The sequence below is a fragment of the Zea mays genome, chromosome 5 (assembly GCF_902167145.1).
Source record: "Zea mays cultivar B73 chromosome 5, Zm-B73-REFERENCE-NAM-5.0, whole genome shotgun sequence".
NCBI lineage: Eukaryota > Viridiplantae > Streptophyta > Magnoliopsida > Poales > Poaceae > Zea > Zea mays.
Genome location: NC_050100.1, coordinates 144,598,069 through 144,617,995, shown reverse-complemented (window position 1 = coordinate 144,617,995; position 19,927 = coordinate 144,598,069). Strand labels below are relative to the sequence as shown.

Sequence of the window (19,927 nt, the reverse complement as noted above, 5' to 3'; positions counted from 1 at the left end):
TTTGACTCCGGATGTCTGACCGATGCAAAATGAATCTTTGTGCCAATTTGTTCACAGAATTCCTCGAAAGCTTCAGCATCGAACTGTGTTCCGTTGTCTACAGTAATATCCTTCGGCACTCTTAAACGACAAACAATGTTTTGCCAGAAGAATTTCTGGACGGTGACCGAAGTTATTGTGGGTAAAGACTTCGCCTCAATCCACTTGGAAAAATACTCTACCGCCACCACAACATATTTTAGATTTCATTGTGCTGGTGGAAGTGGGCCTAGCAAATCGAGGCCCCACCTTTGCAATGGCCAAGTGGGCTGTATTAATTGAGTGAGAGAAGAAGGTTGCTTCTGGTCTTTTGCACATTTTTGACAGCCTTCACATTTTGAACTAATTCTGCTGCATCCAAAGTTGTCTTCGGCCAGTAAAATCCTTGTCGAAAAACTTTTCCCAACAAGGGCCTAGATCTAATGTGAGATCCACACAGACCTGCATGTATCTCTTTCATTAATTCCATACCTTCAGTTCTTGATAAACACTTGAGGAGTGGTGAACAAACTCCATGTTTATACAATTCCCCTTCTATTATCACATATGGTCTTGTTCTTGCCTCCATTCTCTTGTTATAAGCTTCGTCACATGAAAGACAATTGCCTTGGAGGAAAGATATTATTTCAGTTCTCCAGTCTTCATTGTGTACTGGAGAAATAGTAAGCACTGCTCTCTCCATGAGCTCAACCGAAGGTGCTTTTATTGTTTCAAAAAATACTTCCGAGGGTAGGGGGAGCCCCTGAGCCGCTGATTTGGCTAGCAAATCTTCATGATCATTTTTGCCACTTGGAATATTCTTGACAGAAAAACCTTCGAATGAAGCTTCCAACCTTCGAACTGTATCCAGATATCTTTCAAGCTTCGGATCTCATGCCTTGCTACTTTTGTCCATGTGGCCAACAATAACTGGAGAATCAGTCTTTAAGATGGCCCTTCTTATTCCCATTGCCCTTAATTTCCAAAGCCCCAAAAGAAGTGCTTTGTACTCAGCAATATTATTTGTGCAACTGAAATCCAGTTTGACTACATAACATGTTTTGACTTTTGAAGGTGCCACTAGGACCGCAGCTGCTCCTGCACCGAAGGCTCCCCAAGAACCATCGCAAAACACTGTCCAAGCTTTGGCATCTTTGCTTGTCCCCTCTTCGTGAGCCCCTGGCGTCCAATCAGCGATGAAATCTGCTAGCGCTTGGGATTGAATTGAAGATCTGTGCACATAGTCAATAGTGAATTCATTAAGCTCCGTGGCCCACTTTCCAATCCTTCCAGTAGCTTCTCTATTCCTCATGATATCCTTCAGGGGCTGTGATGAAGGAACAATTATGTGATATGCTTGAAAATAATGCCGAAGCTTCCCGGACGCCATTAACACAGCATACAACACCTTCTCCAATTCTGTATAGTTTTTCTTTGATAAACTCAAAACTTCGGAGACAAAGTATACTGGGACTTGCTTTTTAGCTTGTCCTTCAAGCTTCTCTTGTACAAGCATCGCACACACTGCAGAGTGTGAAGCTGCCACATACAATAGCAATGGAGCCACTAGCACAGGTGGAGTTAATGTTGTTAAATCAATCAGGTATTGCTTCAGCTCTTCGAAAGCTTTTTGTTGAGTTGGGCCCCATTGAAAAACTTCAGCTGACTTTAGTACTTCAAAAAATGGTAAATTTCTTTCTGCTGATCTAGATATAAATCGATTCAAAGATGCCAGTCTTCCTGTCAGTCGTTGGGCCCCCTTCTTTGTGCTTGGCGGCTCCATTCGAAGGATAGCTTCGATCTTGCTTGGGTAGACAGCCAAGGAACTTGCCCTTCTTCACTCCGAAGACACATTTTTCTGGATTTAATTTTAGGCCAGCTTGCCTAAAATTAGCACTGCAAATCAGTAATGTGGTTTTCTTGCTTCGTGCTCTTCACTATGATATCATCAACATATGTTAGTACATTTCTGCCTATCTGAGAATGAAGAACCTTGGCTGTCATCCTGCTGAAGCTTCCTCCAGCATTCTTGAGCCCCTCAAGCATCCGAAGATAACAATATGTACCACTGGGGGTTATGAAGCTGGTCTTTGGCTCATCTTCCTTCTTCATCCAGATTTGGTGGTAGCCTGAATAACAATCTAGTAGACTCATGAGCTCTGACGAAGCTGCTGGATCTACTAGAGAATCTATTCTTGGTAATGGGAACTCATCCTTTGGACAAGCCTTGTTCAGATCAGTAAAATCAATGCACATTCTCCATTTACCATTGGCCTTCTTCACCATAATAGTGTTGACTAGCCATTCTGGGTATTTTACTTCTCTAATGACACCAGCACTGAGAAGTCTTTTTACTTCGTTTCGAGCACCTTCGGCTTTATCGTCAGACATTTTCCGAAGCTTTTGCTTCCTGGGTCTGAAGGATGGATCGTCATTGATTGAATGTTCAATGACGTCCCTGTTGACACCATAGAGATCGTTGCCTGACCATGCAAAAACATCTTTGTTGTTGAATAAAAACCTTATCAAGGTTTTCTCCTGCTCTTCAGATAATTGTGACCCCAGCAATACCTTCTGCTCTGCCATGTCTTCACATAGAAGCATGGGCTTCGGCTGATCAGCCGAAGCAGCCTTCTCTCTTCTGTACTTATATTGTTCACAAGCTTTGGCTCCATCTATATTGTGGATTGCTTTTGAGTCTGTCCAATTTCCTTCAGCCTTTCTGGCAGCTTCCTGACTTCCATGAATAGCAATAGGCCCTTGATCCGAAGGTATCTTCATGCATAGATATGCTGGATGAAGAATTGCTTCGAATGCGTTGAGTGTTCCACGACCAATGATTGCATTGTAGGGGTATTCCATGTCAACAATATCAAACACAACCTGTTCAGTTCTTGTATTGTGGACAAATCCGAAGGTCACTGGCATTGTGATCTTGCCAAGTGCTACAATCTACCTTTCTCCGAAACCACAAAGAGGGTGTGTGGCATCATGGATCTTATCCTCTGGCTCTTGCATTTGTCTGAAGGCCTTAGCAAATATGATATCCGCTGCACTGCCTGTATCAACCAGAACATTGTGGACTAGAAATCCCTTGATGACACAAGATATGACCATAGCATCATTGTGAGGGTAATCCTTGAGCTGAAGGTCCTCTTGGGAGAAGGTAATTGGGATGTGGGACCATTTTGACTTGATGAAGGGTCCCTGCACCCCAACATGTTGTACCCTTCTCTGGGCCTCCTTCTTCTGCTTCTTGTTGGCTGGCTCTGAGCATGAACCGCCTGTTATCGGGAGCACCAGCTTCGTAGCCGAAGCAGCTTCGATTTGATTGTTGAACGAAGCCATCAGCTCAAAAAATGGAAGTGAGTTCACCGGAGGTGGGCGCCAAAGTTGGGGACTTGTTCTCAAATGCTATGAATTAAGAACAAGGCAACACAAAAGTTAATGATTAAAGACCTTTCGTCCTTCGAAGCATTATTTCCCTTAGGATATAATGATCTTCAGACGAAAGTCATGAAGGACGTACCTTCATCATCTCAATATACAATGGAAAGCATGATCATATGACACATAAAAACATGAATAATCATATGATATCATTCAAACATTTTTATTATATAATCATGAATAAACATGGATAATATTGAATTACATTTATACCTTCTGCTTGACAGAAGGTGAGAATCTGAGTGTGACGTGCGAGTGAATACAAGCCAGCGTGAACAGTACGGGGGTACTATTCATCTATTTATAGGCACAGGGCATAGCCTTTGAGATATTACATTCATGCCCTTTACAAAAGATTACAATTATGACACAGACTCTCATGGATCAATCGGTCATTTCATCTTTAAGTCGGTGCAGTCCTTCGTCTTGAGACATGCCACTATGCTGAAGCTTTATGGATGATATCTTCGGCACTTCTTTTGAGAGGATCTGTCGACGGTGTTTCTTCTTACAGGATCTTCGACGATGAAGCATACCCCCAACAGCCATGATTAGTTATCAAGGACATGAATGTAATTTTGTTCGGGCTTTGTCTCGTGCCTATAAATAAATGAACAGTACCCCCATACTGTTCACACTAACTTGTATTCACTCGCACGTCACTCTTGGATTCTTACATTCTGTCAAGCCGAAGGTACAAATGTAATTTAATGTCATTAATATTCGTTCATGATCATATAATAAAGAATATAGATAATCTAATGATTTGATATGGTTATTCATGTTCTTTATATGTCTCATATGTCCCTGCTCTTCATTATATATTGAGATGATGAAGGTTTGTCCTTCATAACCTTCGTCTAAGGATCATTATATCCTAAGGGAGATAATGCTTCGAAGGACGAAGGTCTTTAACCATTAACATTTGTGTTGCCTTGTTCTTAACTCATAGCATTTAAGAGCAAGTGGCCAACACCAATAAATAAATAAAGAAATATACATCTCTTGTTGATGATGTTGTTGTAATACATTTTATTGAAAACATAAAAATTGACCTCAAATTATCGATGCAACTATAAAATAGAAAATGAGATAATTAAATGGTAATAGTAATTTGTTACTTCTAGAATTGAAAATTGGAGGGAGGATAAATAATAATATTAAAAATTTGTAGGATTTATATTCACATTATGATGAGGACATCACTCCCATGGATTCAAACAACACTCCCCTAGTTGATGTTCAAGGTCCGATTACTCGCTCACGCGCAAGACAATTGAATTCGCAGGTGAGCTCGTTCCTATGTACTTATTCTTGTGCATTTGAGAATAGTGTGCTACCTAATGAATTAATTGTACTTAGGAATGAAGGAAAGGACCAGCAAGGATATGGTGAAAGACTTAGATGCGTGGAAGGCCAGCAAGGACGTTCGGATCAAGGTGGAGGCCCATAATCTGTCTCGGTGCTGTGACACCGTAATTTGGCCTTTGGGCCATGTATCTTTGTTGAGCCCATTAGGGCATGTCCAGGGAGGGAGTCATGCTCCTAACCCTTATATAATCAATAGCCGCCACCACATTAGGGCTCGGGTTTTGCTTAAGTTAGATCTGTCAAGAAGAGTCGCCGTAGATCGGTTTGTGAGACCCCAACTTGTGAGCTTAATCATTCATCCGCAATATTATAGATTGTGTTCTTGATTGTTGCTATGCCTTGGTTTGCAAAGATGCTTTCTTTTCTATTGATGATATTGCTAGCACTTTGCCTGCATGTGTGACTAACCTTTTGCAGCAGTTCCGAGATGTTTTTCCCTCTAAGTTACCTCTAGGACTTCCTCCCATTCGTGGGATTGAGCACCAGATTGATTTGATTCCTGGAGCGAGCTTGCCCAACCGTGCTGCATATCGAGCAAATCCTGAGGAGACTAAGGAGATTTAGCCTAAGTCCAAGACCTTTTGGACCGCGGGTATGTACGTGAGATCCTTAGTCCTTGTTCTGTTCCTGTCATTTTGGTTCCAAAGAAAGATGGCAGTTGGCACATGTGTGTAGATTGTAGAGCTATTAACAACATCACTATCCGGTACAGTCATCCTATTCCTCGATTAGATGATATGCTTGATGAGTTAAGTGGTTCTAAAATATTTTCTAAGATTGATTTGCGCAGTGGGTACCACCAAATTAGAATGAAATTAGGCGATGAATGGAAAACTACTTTTAAAACCAAGTTCGGCTTGTATGAGTGGTTAGTGATGCCTTTTGGATTAACTAATGCCCCTAGTACTTTTATGCGTTTGATGAACGAGGTTTTGCGTCCATTTATTGGAAAATTTGTGGTGGTTTATTTTGATGATATATTGATCTACAACACTTGTTTATCTCAACATCTTGACCATCTACGAGCTGTTTTTGATGCTTTGCGCGCCGCGCGCTTATTTGCTAACCTTGATAAATGCACCTTTTGCACCCAACAAGTATCGTTTCTTGGCTATGTTGTCACTCCACAGGGTATTGAGGTTGATGAGGCCAAGGTGCATGCTATTCAGAGTTGGCCAACGCCATCGACGGTGACACAAGTGCGGAGTTTTCTTGGACTTGCAGGATTTTATCGTCGTTTCGTGAAGGATTTCAGCACCATCGCTGCCCCATTACATGAGGTGACCAAGAAGGGTGTTTCATTTTATTGGGGGCAGTCACAAGAGGATTCTTTTGCTCTTTTAAAAGAGAAGCTTACTCACGCGCCACTACTCCAACTTCCTGACTTTGGTAAGACTTTTGAACTCGAATGTGATGCAAGTGGAGTTGGCATTCGTGCTATTTTGATGCAAGGAGGTAAACCCCTTGCATATTTTAGTGAGAAATTGAATGGCCCTGTTCTTAATTATTCCACTCATGATAAAGAATTATATGCTCTCATACGATCTTTGCAAACATGGAAACATTATTAGTGGTCTAAGGAATTTGTTATTCATTCTGATCATGAGTCACTTAAGCATCTTCGTAGTCAAACAAATCTGGACCGTAGACATGCTAAGTGGGTAGAATTTCTTGAAACTTTTCCTTACATCATTAAACATAAAAAAGGGAATGATAATGTAATTGCTGATGCTTTGTCTAGACGCTATGCTATGTTGTCTCAACTTGATTGTCGTATTTTTGGACTTGAAACAATTAAGGGACAATATGCTTTTGATGATGATTTTAAGGAGGTTGCATTAAATTGTAAAGAGGGCCATACATGGAATAAATTTGTGCTAAATGATGGATACTTGTTTATAGCTAACCGCCTATGCATTCCAGTTGGTTCGGTTTGTCTTTTGTTGTTGCAGGAAGCGCATGGTGGTGGGTTGATGGGTCACTTCGGTGCCAAGAAGACAGAGGCTGTGCTGTCCACACACTTCTTTTGGCCTCGAATGCGGCGTGATGTTGAGCGCTTTGTAGCAAGATGCACGACGTGTCAAAAAGCTAAGTCACGATTGAACCCACATGGTTTGTATATGCCTCTTCCTATTCCTTCAGTTCCGTGGGCAGATATTTCTAGGACGAAGAGGGGGAGCGATAGTGTTTTTGTTGTGGTTGATCGTTTTTCTAAGATGGCACATTTTATACCTTGTCACAAAACGGATGATGCCATTCATATTGCTAACCTCTTTTTCAAAGTTGATGCACTTGACGTACTCTATGGAACAAATTGGGGATAAATTGGGGACAAAACGTGATGCACTTGATGCCATTCAAAGTTGATGCAATTGATCGTTATTGTTGTGGTTGTTCATTTGCATGGTATGCCTTCTACTATTGTTTCAGATCGTGATGTAAAATTCTTGAGTCATTTTTGGCGTACTCTATGGAACAAATTGGGGACAAAATTGTTGTTTTCTACTACTTGTCATCCCTAAACTGATGGACAAACGGAAGTTGTGAATAGAACATTGTCTGCAATGCTGCGAGCAATATTGAAGAAAAACTTGAAAATGTGGGAAGAGTGTTTGTGGAGTTTGCATATAATTGGGCGGAACACTCCACCACCAAGGTAAGTCCTTTTCAGGTAGTGTATGGCTTTAACCCTCGTGCTCCTATTGATCTTTTGCCTTTACCTACTACCGAGCAAGTACATAGTGATGCTAAGGAGCGTGCTGACTTTATTTTGAAAATTCATGCTTCAACTAAAGCCAACATTGAAAAGATGATTGAAAATATAGAATTGCTGGTAGTTAACGTAGAAACCAGTTAAGCTTGAAGTGGGTGATTTAGTATGGTTGCACTTGAGAAAATATAGATTTCCAGAGTTAAGAAAGTCTAAATTGATGCCACGTGCTGTTGGTCCATATAAGATTTTGGAGAAAATAAATGATAATGCATATAAACTTGAGTTGCCTCCCGAGTTCCGGGTTAGTCCTACATTTAACATTGCAGATTTGAAACTGTATTTGGGGGAAGAGGATGAGCTTGAGTCGAGGACGACTCTACTTCAAGAGGGGGAGGATGATGAGGACATCACTCCCATGGATTCAAACAACACTCCCCTAGTTGATGTTCAAGTTCTGATTACTCGCTCACGCGCAAGACAATTGAATTCGTAGGTGAGCTCGTTCCTATGTACTTATTCTTGTCCATTTGAGAATAGTGTGCTACCTAATGAATTAATTGTACTTAGGAATGAAGGAAAGGACCAGCAAGGACATGGTGAAGGACTTGGAGGCGTGGAAGGCCAACAAGGATGTTCGGATCAAGGTGGAGGCCCATAATCTGTCTCGGTGCTGCGACACCGTAATTTGGCCTTTGGGCCGTGTATCTTTGTTGAGCCCATTAGTGCGTGTCCAGGGAGGGAGTCACGCTCCTAACCCTTATATAATCAATAGCCGCCACCACATTAGGGCTCGGGTTTTTCTTAAGTTAGATCTGTTAAGAACAGTCGTCATAGATTGGTTTATGAGACCCTAACTTGTGAGCTTAATCATTCATCCACAATATTCTAGATTGTGTTCTTTCTTGTTCTTGCTTGTTTCTTTGATTCTCAGGCAGGAATTAGCCCTTGTGGCGAGGTCAATCGCGCAGTGCACGGTTGATAACCAGAGGAGAAGTGGTGCTGCGATTGCGGGGTTCTAGTCGTGTTGATTGAAAGCCGGATCGTCTGTGTGACATCTCCACCAAATCGATAGTTAACTTCACCTGACGGAAGATCGGGCACCCCCGTTCCTATCACATTAGGATTATGTTGAGATTGGAAATCCGAAGTTTAAAACAGAATGGGGAAGAATATATATTGTAATTAAAAATATAAATAGGTAAATATAATTTCTCATGATGGTACTTTTAATTGTGCACTCAATTTGTGAAAGGAGCTCACAAACAAAATTTGCAATCAAATTCAAATCTCAAATTCAAAAAGAAAATAAAAATAAAAAGATAAAGATACAAGCGCACGTGGGCCGATTTTCCCTTCCCCGGCCCACTAACCCTCATCCGCTCGCTCAACCTAGACCCCTCCCGTGTGGTGTGATACTTTGCGCTGACAAGTGGGTCCGCCTGGTCAGTGACTCAGCCAGTGGCCCTGCTACGTACGTGCCTCGCTGACTGTGGGCCCGGGGTGTCGGAGCACTACCCCCTTGCTCTGCGCAGACACCACCGTTGCCCAATGATCTACGCCGACTTCACCGAGAAATCAGGGATCGTTCGCCGACCACCAACGCTGGGTATATAAAGGACCGAGCCCATCGCCCTCCTGCTCATCTAATTTCGTGAGCCACGCAGTGAGAGCCACCAAGCACGCAGGAAATCAAGAAAAAGCGTCGCCACGGGTGAAGTTGTGGAGCGTCGTCGTTTGGGTTGGAACTTGGACTCAGAGAGCTTCGCATTCTCTTGAGGAACGTGCCTACGAGTATTGTTGGGCTCTGGTGGCCGAGATTTGGTGGCAATTTCTTGCCGCACTCCCTCCTCCGGCGTGGTCCTGCCTATTGTCGTGGCGAGGGTTCGACGTTGGGGATTTACCAGTAATTGCGACCTCTATCAATTCGCCCTACTTCAAATTGTGATTTGCACCTATCCGTCTGTGATCTAGTGCACCACTGGTGCCTAGGCTCATCGCGTCGGCAAGCTCGGGGCGGTGCCCTGGTTATCTCTCCGTGTCGTGCTGCTAGGGGTGGACAAAAGGGTGACTATCGTTGGATTTGTGATGAACGGCGAAGATCGAACCTAGTGTAAGTGTTTAGCTCGGGGCTTCCTCGTCGTTGATCGATTGATGATTGGGACGGATTAAACACAGGGATACCTGTTCAGTCCGTGGATCCTCCACCGTTGATGCACGAATCTGTGGATGGGGTTATGAATCCGACCTAATTGAATCTGGACCGAGGATCTGGGATCCAACGGTCCGTTGTGCGCACCGTTTTAGAATCGGCCCGATCTAATCTGGGCCTTACGATCGAGATCGGATGGCTCAGATCGAGCCCTGGTAAAGCCGCCTTAAACTTTTGCTAAAGAAACCCCCAATTTTTGTTGAATGAACCCACCGTCTATTACATGTTTAATAACCTTACAATAAGGTCCTGGAATTTATGCAGAATCGCCTAAACTCTTCTGAAATAGTGTCCCCAGTCCTAGTGCTTGAATTAAGTAAAATAATTATGAGAAATGATTTTTAGGGTACAAATAAATCTAGAATCCTGATTAATTCATAAGTAATTAATTTTAACTCCATATTTATCCATTCCAGTTACATTAAATTCATATATTATTTATCATATGGTAACCTTAGTTTGTTATGAAACCTAGTTTAAAATTATTCGTTTAATTTCTTTTGTATCCAACACTTAAAATCACCAGAAAATCATAACTTGTTAATCGTAACTCTGAATTTAGTGACTCTTGAACCTACGATCTCGATACGACGCGTAGAAAATTATTATGCAGTTTGTGCTTATGTTTGGTGTGATGTTAATTTTGCCTATACCATGTTTGTTTGTATTGCTTCAAATAGCAGCAAGGTCACGAGAATCTTGAAGACCAAGTTGGTACCTGGGAATCTTGAGTCTCATGCAAGTTGTGCCCTTGATCACTCCTTTTTACCTAATAATGTTCCTGTTAATCACTGTGACATGCTGAGGTTAATTTGATGGGACCTAATAGGTTTCCCTAGCATTGTTTATCCCCCACGTTGCAAACAGATGAATTATTGGGTAGATTTGCTATTGCTCTACCTGGTTTTGGGAAACTAATGTTTCATTATAATCATGTTCCAATTATGTTGTTGTTTAATTATTGTTCATGATAAGATAATATTGTTAATTGGAACATGGAGAACCACCCGGGAAAACAGTGCTACCACAAGGGTGGTATGGGACGCCCTTGGCTGACTAATTAAAAAACCTAGTGGAGGACTACCTTACCCGAAAGGGGCAAGGGCAGTAGGGGAGTGGTGGGTATAGGGAGGTTCCCGGGTTGATTTTGCTGCGATGGCTTTTCAGATGGGGGATTCCTAGGCTGCGCTCCCTAGAACTGTAGCGGGTTTTCTGAAGCTAGTGGAACTTTGTAAAGGCCTCGTAGTGGTACCATGCCTCGCTTCCTTGGTAGAGGTGTGTGGGGTCTGATCAACCCCGTGGCAAATGGGTAACATGACTTGTGGGTAAAGATGCGCAACCGCTGTAGAGTGTAAAACTAGTATATAAGGCGTGCTCATGGTCTTGAGCAGCTCGGACACTCACATGATTAACTTATGAAATTAAACTCAATTTGTCATTTGCATTGCATTGTGGGTGTTCTTATTAACCTTGATCTCTTATTTAATTGGGTTGGTATCTACTAATACCTAGTAACTGCTAATAAAATTTTGAACAACTTTAAAAGCTATGCTCAGCTTTAACCATCCTCTTTGGTAAGCCTTACACTTCACATGAACTCCCACCAACGTATGTGGGCTCACCCTTGTTGTATTCACATTCCCCAGGTCAAGAATAGGTACCACAGGATGAGGCGCATGGAGGATGCTGCGATGAGATCATGAGAGGTCTATGCCGTTGTCTCCCAGTCAACTTTGGTTGCTAGATCGTTGTCTTCATATGTTGTAATTATTTAACTATTTTGTACAGAACTCCTATTATATAGTAAAGATGTGACATTCGTTAATGTACCATGAGTCATCATATGTGTGAGACTTGGTCCCAGCACACTTGGTGATTATTTCGCGCCCGGGTTTTGGACCCCTAGAATCCGGATGTGACAGCATGTACACTCGAATTTAGGTATTTTAATTAAATAGTTTTTGTACATGTATTTGAGGTCATAAATTCTTACATTTACTTATTGATAGAACAAAAACATATGAAGCAGCGTCCTGGTAGTAATGTCCACATGGAGATTATATTTGTCTGTGAATTTTTAAAATGAGATGCTGGTGATGATCAAGAATTTAATGATATATACTGTAAAACTAGCGAAAGATCTCAAGTTGAGCGAAAGGTGTTATTATATCTTCAACATGACATGGTAAAAAAATATTTTACTATATATGAGTCTAGTTATAAAGTCATTGTATGATTCTTATAAAACATATTATATATATAGTAGGTGTTCATATCTATAAACATTTGTGAACTTCACTAGTATCTTGTTGTGTTTAACGCCAAAAGGCGAGAGATATAGATACTTGATTCACTAGATTCTTCATTGGGTCATAAAGACCTCGATTGTGTTGTGAGTAAATAAAACTTGTTACTAATTTTGTTTGTGGTTATAAGTAATTTTGTTGATGTGATTTACGATTATATTCTTTAATATATTATAATAATATCTTTGTAGCTAAAAGGTTTTCAAAAACAAATAGATGGTGTGTCGCATTACATGAAACTTAAGTATCATAATTGGCTAGACCTTCAAGTTGCCTCTTGGCCTTGGAAACTTAGAGTTTAAAGAAGCCAAGCAGACAGATAGGTATATATTCGATCTTTCTAAAACCGTTTTATTTAAATTGGAAACATATTTGATTTTATTTTTTAATGTAGTTCTTCGTGTGGACTTTTTCCTACTTAACTATATGGAGTACTGGACAGGAGTCGAACTATCAGATAATTTTACACAGGTATATCAGGAAAAGTTATCATATACATATCTACAATGATATAAAAAATAACACCATATATTTTCTTACTTTGTAGGTCGTTATGAAAAATTTTAGGCCAAAATTGGTCGCTATTTAAGGTCTTCAGATTTAAACAAGAGATAGGGATGTCTGTTGTATAAAAATAATACAAATAAAAGTACAGAAGACAATGAGGCTGACTCCAGTGATGTTGAGGTTTTAGAGCCCTCCCCAAATCCTAACAAGAGGAAACGAAGCCCTCAGATTAGCTCGGAAGATGATCCTATATTATTATATTTTGAAGAAATATGTGCCAAAGAAGAGAATGATGTCACCCCTACTCCAACCTCTTTTGATGGTTGTGGCTATGACTCTTTAATGAGAGGTCTTTCCACCAAGGATATGCTAGTGACAAAAGCAGATATGATAGAGTTTCTATGCGATTATATCATGACAATTCAAGATGGCACAATTTTAGAGAAAGTTCTCATATTTCTTGTGCCATCTTGAATTGTCATGATATAATGGCATAGAAACTCTATCATATATGCTTTGTCACTGGCATATCCTTGGTGGAAAGACATCTCATTAAAGAGTCATTTCCATAGCCATCAAAAGAGGTTGGAGTAGGGGTGACATCATTTTCTTCTTTGGCACATATTTCTTCAAAATATAATAATAGCATCATCTTCCGAGCTAATCTAAGGGCTTTGTTTCCCCTTGTTAGAAATTAGGGATGGTTCTAAAACCTCAACATCATTGGAGTCAGCCTCATTGTCTTTTGTACTTTTATTTGTATTATTTTTATACAATGGGCATCCCTTTCTCTTGTTCAAATCTGAAGACAATAAAATAGCGGCCAATTTTGGCCTAAAGTTTATCATATCGGCCTGCAAAGTAAGAAAATACATGGTGTTATTTTTTATATCATTGTATATATGTATATGATAACTTTTTATGATATACCTGTGTAAAATTATCTAATAGTTCGACTCTTGTCTAGTACTCAAAATAGTTAAGTAGGAAAAGTCAACACGAAGAACTAAATTAAAAAATCAAATCAAATATGTTTCCAATTTAAATAAAACGGTTTTAGAAAAATCGAACATATACCTATCTTCTGCTTGGCTTCATTAAACTATGTAAGTTTCCAAGGCCAAGAGGCAACTTGAAGGTTTGGCCAATTATGATCTTTAAGTTTCATGTAATGCGACACACCATCTATTTGCTTTTGCAAACCCTCTAGCTACAAATATATTATTATAATATATTAAAGAATATAATCGTAAATCACATCAACAAAATTACTCATAACCACAAACAAAATTAGTAACAGGTTTTATTTACTCACAACACAATCGAGATCTTTATGACCCAATGAAGAACCCAGTGAATTGAGTATGTATATATCTCGTCTTTTGACGTTAAGCACAACAACATACCAGTGAAGTTGACGAATGTTTATAGGTATGAACACCTACAATATATATATATATATATGTTTTATAAGAATCATACGATGACTTTATAACTAAACTGATATATAGTAAAATATTTTTTACCATGTCATGTTGAAGATATAATAACACCTTTTAGCTCAAATTGAGATCTTTCACTAGTTCTATAGTATATATCATTAAATTCTTGATCATCACCAGCATCTCGTTTTAAAAATTCCCTAACAAATGTAATCTCCATGTGGACAATACCACCAGGATGCTGCTTCATATGTTCTTGTTCTATCAATAAGTATATGTAAGAATTTATGACCTGCAAATACATGTACAAAAACTATATTTAATTAAAATACCTAAATTCGAGTGCACATGTGTACCAAAAAATTATATTACCTTATCACCCAAATAAGAATCTGGTTGAAATAGACATTCCATAAATTTTCTAGAAATTACTTGAGAGCCAACCCATACAAGTTATACATCCATTGTCGCCTAAGGAATGTTTTTAATTGATTCAATAAAGTCCAGATCACCTTGATTACACATGGTGATAAAATAGTAATAGTAGAGATAACTAATATACAATGGTAATACCTTCTCGAAGAATTACACTTGAATACGTCTGGTATGCTCATCTATTTTTGCATCGAGAGGTGATTCATTATCAACTGTTGAATGCTTGTCCAATTGGCTATCATCAACTGGTACTTCATTTGTCTCCTCTGAAGAATCCATAAAGGAAAAACAGCCCTACATACATTACAAATAAAATGATGTAATATTAAATTCCTAAGTTAATGAATTTGTTATAATCTTGACAATATAATGTTTCAACCAATAACTTTAAAGCTTTGCAAATAGAACTACATTAATCACTTTTTAAAGTGTGGCCACTTAAAGACGTGTTGGACACCAAAATGAGCGGACGGTCCGGCCCATGGGCCCGGACGGTCCGCGTGTCCCGAGATTAGATTAACTCGGATGTTTATCCTTATCTCGTGCGTGGTTATCCATCTAATCACGTGGGAGTTTGTTGGCTATCTCTTAGAAAAAGGTCCAGACCTCCTCCCCTATAAATATAAAGGGGTACGGCCGATTGAGAACCCCCGAACACATTCCAATCGAAACAATTACCTTATTTACTTTTCCTGCCCTAGGAGTAGATGTAGCATAGTTCTAGTTGTAGTCTTCCACATATCCACCTCCATCCCTATTCGACTCTACGACGTCTAGATCCGTCTTGGGTGGCCTGCCGATCCTAAGACAACCCTAGGATCTCACCCCTCCCAGGGGGCAAGATCTAGCTGTCCATCCAAGACCTCTTCCTTGAATTGATCTCTTAATTCCTAGGCGGCTCCACGTCATCTGGGGACGCCCCGGGTGACCTATCGACCCAGAGCACCTTAAGGTCTTTTCCCCTCCAGGGGACGAGATCTAGATTCCAGCAAGGAGGAGGAAGACGACACTGTCGCCAGGTCGCGGATCGTCCAGCCCTAGGGCGCGGACTGTCCGGCCGTCAGGCAGGGAACCCTAGCCTCGCGCCAGGTCGCGGACCGTCTGGCCCTGTACCGCGGACCATCCGCGCCTGACCAGAGAGCACCCTCGCCGGTTCGTATTGAGTGATTGGCGCCCCCAAAAAGGCACCAACATACTTTTTGGCGACTCCGCTAGGGACCAGGTTGCAGATCTACAAAATCAGGCTTACATGGCCGATTCTAAAGATCTCAACGGTGCTTCTCCAAACAGCAACACTTGGCTGACTAATTTATCGGCCGCTGAGCGTGAAAGATTAAAAGATGACATGAAGAAAATAGACGAGGAGGCCCAGCGATAAACAGAGCAGGTGTTCAAGGTGGCGGATAAGTGGTCCCTCTCGCACTTCAGGGTAGATTGCCACCAGAAGACCGTCCAAGAGAGGGAGATAAACGCCGAGTACATGTCAGCCGTGCTGCAACAGCTCCCCACGATAGGTGATGCCAGGTCAGCCGATGATATTCCATTTAATAAAATTTCTTTTGATAATCGGATTAAAAGTATCACAGAGGATATAGAAAGGATGGCACATGCATTAGGAAAAACACACATGCCTAGTTTTTTATCACATAAATTAGGCGCCAAAACAATTGCGCCAAACACATCGGCAACAAATGGGTTTCCCCAGCCATATTCTGGTATGACGATGGACTCATATCCAAGACGACTGTCACCACCATCTTCGCTAAACGGTGAGTAAACTCTGAGCATGGCCGGACCGTCCGCACACAATCGCGGACCGTCTGGCCCTCCGTCAGACCGTCCGGCACCCTACGCCGGACAGTCCGGAGTTACACAGAGCCCACCACAAGGGTCACAGGTGTTGCCTAACGTGACCGGACAGTCCGAGGATAGTACCGGACCGTCCGATCCACCCGCATACCGTCCGACTGTGCAGGTCGGACCGTCCGGAGCACCAGAAGTCACCTGTGATCCGCCTAGTGCGGAAGGCCGACATAAATATAATCGGCCACCCAAGCCCCAAGAACTAAAAAAGTCACATGTCCCTGAGCTTGTTTGGCCCACTAAGGCCAAACCTTCTGTTCGCTCTCACCCGCACTCGACACAAAAGGAAAAAGTTAAGTTCACATTTAATATTACTAAATGTGATAAAATGTTTGATGAGTTGCTTAAACATGGTAATATTAAATTGTCACATATAATTCCTCCGATTGAACAATTAAAAGGGCGCGTTTATTGCAAATGGCATGGCTCCTTTCTCCACAACACCAATGATTGTGCCGTCTTCCGTCGGCAAATACAATCGGCTATAAACGAAGGCCGGTTGAGGTTTCAAAAAGAGGTGAAAATTGACAGACCACCTGTTCCTGTCACCACATTAGAGCCAACGAGCAAAAAGGCCATAATTCGGCCTTGTGCGGCCGATAAAAGTAAAATTTAAAATATCGTCATTGGTGATCCTCGCACACCAAATATGTCACGCAGAATGGTTACTCTGAAGGCTCCGGACAAAAGAAAGACCGGAGGCACCGGGGGGCAAGCACGATCGGACACCCGATCACGGTCACCTGTCCTGCGTACGCCGGATGATCCGGGTACTAAGGCCGAACAGTCCAAGACAGGCGCGGACAGTCCGGCTATGATGGCCGGACGGTCTGCAGATGGTCAGAAGCAGCAACCTCAGACCATCGGACCACAACGTTCCAACACAAGTGTTAGGAAACAAAACACTACTAAGACGTCTGGACGACTCAGTAGAGTCGGCCCTACATTTGGTCAGTTGCTTGCCAAATATATGAAGAAGGTCGTTCCACACAACCGGCCAATAAAACAAACGAAGTCAAAAGGGCGGCCTGTGCGAAAGCAAAAGCCGACTAAACGGACCCAAAGGGTAGCACAACCAAGATCGCCTTGTCATCCTCCTCCAGGGATAGCATGGTGCGTCCCGTTCTATCCATCGCCGATGTGTTGTCCTGCTCATGTGTGGGGTGGTACGGCGATGAATTCGTATTACTGGCCCAATCTGTTTGCTTATTTGGGTTGGGGGGCACAACAAGTTTTTGCCTATTGACAGGTTGATCAGGTAGACATGGCCGAAGAGGATGCGATCCGAAACGGCCTCTGTGCATTAAAGTCCCATCAAGTATTTATATTATCTGATCGCAAGAGCCGATGACTTGCATTGAGTTGAGTCCTTACTTCGGGAACAAAACCTCATGAGGTCAATTGTTTCCGAAGTTTTCGCTGATGCTTTTGGTTCGCCAAGCTCCACCAAAAGGCAGGGGGGCATATGTTGGACACCAAAATGAGCGGACGGTCCGGCCCATGGGCCCGGACGGTCCGCGTGTCCCGAGATTAGATTAACTCGGATGTTTATCCTTATCTCGTGATGGTTATCCATCTAATCACGTGGGAGTTTGTTGGCTATCTCTTAGGAAAAGGTCCAGACCTCCTCCCCTATAAATATAAAGGGGTACGGCCGATTGAGAACCCCCGAACACATTCCAATCGAAACAATTACCTTATTTAGTTTTCCTGCCCTAGGAGTAGATGTAGCATAGTTCTAGTTGTAGTCTTCCACATATCCACCTCCATCCCTATTCGACTCTACGTCGTCTAGATCCGTCTTGGGTGGCCTGCCGATCCCAAGACAACCCTAGGATCTCACCCCTCCCGGGGGGCAAGATCTAGTTGTCCATCCAAGACCTCTTCCTCGAATTGATCTCTTAATTCCTAGGCGGCTCCACGTCGTCTGGGGACGCCCCGGGTGACCTATCGACCCAGAGCACCTTAAGGTCTTTCCCCCCAGGGGATGAGATCTAGATTCCAGCAAGGAGGAGGAAGATGACCCTGTCGCCAGGTCGCGGACCGTCCGGCCCTAGGGCGCGGATTGTCCGGCTGTCAGGCAGGGAACCCTAGCCTCGCGCCAGGTCTTGGACCGTCTGGCCCTGTACCGCGGACCGTCCGCGCCTGACCAGAGTGCACCGCCGCCGGTTCGTATTGAGTGATTGGCGCCCCCAAAAAGGCACCAACAAGACGTTCTACAAACATCCACATAATATATATAAAGAAAAATTAAGACTAAACTAACATCATGTAATGTTTGCTTGGGTTAGCCCTCCAAATGTCAATTAAATAAAGTGATCTTATCATGCATAGTAAATAACTCAACAATAATAAATTGTTATCAATGTTTCACATGTATCGTTATTCCATAATCAACTATAGCAATAGCAAATCTATCCAATAATAAGTAACCAGGTGAAACAAAGTATATGACAAACAAAGATACTATTAGGTCCATCAATTTAACATAATTGTGCATGCATTGATGGGAACATAACAGTAAATAATTATAGTGCAAGTGCCCGTGTGTTGCGACGATTACAAAATATCTAACAAAATGTTAGTGCACAACGATTACATAAAAACAAATACCACGTATATTATCGATCTCAATCTAACAAATTCTTTGACAACGACCAATGATACATACTATTGGCATTCTCACTTGCATTCAAGAAATTCATATACAGGTTACCACGGCGTCTGACCACAGTGTCACGACAAGAAGCAATGCGGTAATCCTAGGCTTCAGGATCCAGGATTTTGGGTGAATCTGTGGAAATTAAACCAACAAATGATGAAGGTAGGCACACTGATAGAACCAAACCTGAAATCATCCAGAAACTTGCAGAGCTTGAGAAAATAGTCATAAATTATCGGATCTCGTGACGACGTGGCTAGATCGACAGCCCACGCTCGGCCGCTGGCGCCGAAAGCTAAGTTGATCAGTTGGTGGCGTCTACGGCCATGCCCACCTACACCTCCTTGCGGTCCCCCTTGCCCACTGGCTTAGGCTAGAAGGCGACGTTGGGGAAGGCGCGTCCGAGCCATGCGGGGGTGTGGAACACAATCTTGGTGCCGGAGTGGACCTTCTTATGGCTGAGAGGGGAGGCATGCATGGATGTTTGTTGGAGTGGATGGCGGCCAGGCACGGCATGCACGGAGGCTAGTTGGAGATGGGTGGCGGACGAGCGCGACATGCATGGCGGGACCTTGCCGCGGAGTCACGGGCGAGCTACATCCTGTGTCAGTCTGGTGAGGTGGGAGGCGCGCGGCTTGAGGTGGCCTGTGTGTCCCTTAACCGAACACGACATAGCTACAGACCTATTGGCGCACACATGGACGTGCGTTGGGCATTGATTTGGGTGACGCGCGAGAGAGGCGGACCTTTTCAGCTGTAGGTCGATGAACGGCGGGCGACCCCTCCTCTCGGCGCTCACGTTCACCTGCGTCCTCGTCGGCGTCGGCGTAGCGGTGAGGGTGCACGTGGTGGATCTATTTCTCCCTCCTCTGGGCACACGAACTCGACTGGTTCCTTCGCCCTTCTCTACGTGCATGTCAGCAATGCTCCATCGCGGGGTCACAACACAGC

At 42.5% G+C, this 19,927-nt stretch overlaps 1 long non-coding RNA gene across 1 annotated transcript; it reads right to left on the bottom strand.

Moving 5' to 3' along the window:
- Positions 1–14,409: 14,409 nt before the first annotated feature.
- Positions 14,410–19,410, bottom strand: LOC103626982 (uncharacterized). The gene is made up of 2 exons (XR_002262012.1): positions 19,163–19,410; positions 14,410–14,745 (listed from the first exon to the last, which is right to left on the bottom strand). It is a non-coding gene; the product is annotated as an uncharacterized lncRNA (long non-coding RNA).
- Positions 19,411–19,927: the final 517 nt, after the last annotated feature.